Source organism: Homalodisca vitripennis, chromosome 5 (genome assembly GCF_021130785.1).
Source record: "Homalodisca vitripennis isolate AUS2020 chromosome 5, UT_GWSS_2.1, whole genome shotgun sequence".
Classification (NCBI taxonomy): Eukaryota; Metazoa; Arthropoda; class Insecta; order Hemiptera; family Cicadellidae; genus Homalodisca; species Homalodisca vitripennis.
Window position 1 is genome coordinate 70,732,125 of NC_060211.1, and position 2,139 is coordinate 70,734,263.

Below are 2,139 nucleotides of genomic sequence, written 5' to 3' on the forward strand. Positions count from 1 at the left end.
TTGCATCGGGCGGTTTGCTCCTCCAGAGTGCGTCAAGCATAAGTGAGCAACATCGACCTTTCTTTTACTGGTGACCCGCTCGAGTCGCGTTTTTGCTACTCCAGTGCTCTAAAATAAACGAAACTATTTATGGGCTTACAATCAGAACAAAGACATTGGTTAGCAGTAATCTAGAAGTTGAAAAAAGAGGAAAGAAATAGAATGTTTTAAGTTGCATGGCTTTAAAGTGGATCATAATTTAAGAAATGTTATAAACAATCGACTTATTATTATTTATAAGCAAAATTTAGAGGAGGGTTACTCAATCGTAATTCCGAATATTCCTTACTCAACAGTATCTGTCTGAGAGCAAGCTTAAGTTATTAACAAATTACTTAAAAAGCACTATGATACGTTTTATCCAAAAATAATATTCATTCTCTTTTACCATGTAGTAATTTATTATATATAATAAAAATTTGCTGATTTGTTACGAAAACGGCTAAGGTTTAAAACTAATTTAAAAAGTAGTAAGTAAAATATTACTATTATTAAGTAAAATTGTCTAGTATATAATTATGGCAACATCAACATTTTTTTATTTTTAAAACGCGTGTAATTTAATTGCAGATATAAAACGTTAAGTATAAAAATGGTTTACGCTTGTCCCTATCTTTCCAATAAACAAATTATACACTTCAGTTCAATCATTGATACAAATCACCACATATGTAACAACTATTATTTATTACTTCTGGATTACTTTTCAAACTGTTTTAAAAGCATAATTTAATTTATTTTTTAGTTTAATATAGTTGGCTGGTAAGAAAGGGTGACATTTTAGGACTTGCCCACTCGAAAAAATATGTAGCAGCTATACTATAAATCATTACAAACATATTCCTGTACAGTTTTATTCCTGCATTATTACTTTGTTTCTTATCAGAGACAATTTCAATTACGTGCTAAATTGTTTATTGCTTATCCTACATATGGTTATGAAAATAGTCATACCCTATTACAGAACTTCTATTCAAAGATAATCTCCATCACGTTCTAGATTGATTATTGCACCTCCAACACATCGTTACGAAAATATACCTGCACAATATTGTTATTATTGTTACAACTAAATTTCTTATTGGGCCTTCAAAATATAGGTATAAAAGTATTCCTAGAGACATTTTCTTTAAACCAAATCCTCAAAAAAAAACAACAACAAAAAAACAGTGACTAACCACATCAGAAATTTTATTTTCAGATTGGATCGACTTTACATTTATTTCACAACTGGGTTTCATTATAAGTGTACAGTTTCTAGATGATTGCATAGTATGTATCGGTAAGGTTTTTTTACTGAAGACTTTTTGATTACTGAACTCGATGAATTGATATAGCAAATTTTAAAAATGTATATTGACGATTTTGAACAGTTTATGATATAATTCTTGGTATTTAAGAAGGGCACTACCTCGAAGTAAATACTTTCGGTGTTATAGAATTGTGTTTCCTTTCTTGAAGTTCATGGTGTTGGATAAACGTTAATTACTGATGCCACTACTATAAATAAAGATCTGTATAAGACTTCCATTGAAAGTTATACATAAGATATAAAAAAGAGACAGTCACTCATAAAGAAACTCCCGTTGTGTGTGTGTGTGTGTGTGTGTGTGTGTGTGTGTGTGTGTGTGTGTGTGTGTGTGTGTGTGTGTGTGTGTGTGTGTGTGTGTGTGTGATTATAAATGATTTTTAATACGGGAGTTTCTTATAAGTGGCTGTCTTTTTTTATATCTTTACAGTGGGAAACATTTAACATTGAAATAAATATAGCCTATTCATTTTAATTTACATATTAATTGTCTTTTAAATTATATTTCTTTATTTTAAGGAGCGTACGACCTCACTCCAATAAGATTAATATACCTAGGAATCAGACACACAACTAAATTACATTTCAGATAGTCATAAGTACCCAATATTGTGGTTATTAAAATATTTTACAATGAAAGTGTGAAAGAATTGGTATATAACACTTCTGGCGTTTGAGATTTATAGTATTAGAAGCAGCTGATCTAAGTCGTGTACGATTGATTGTACGGGCACAACAACATGCAGAAATAGCGCTTTGAGACGGCCTGCCAAGGGTTGCAGCACGTCAAG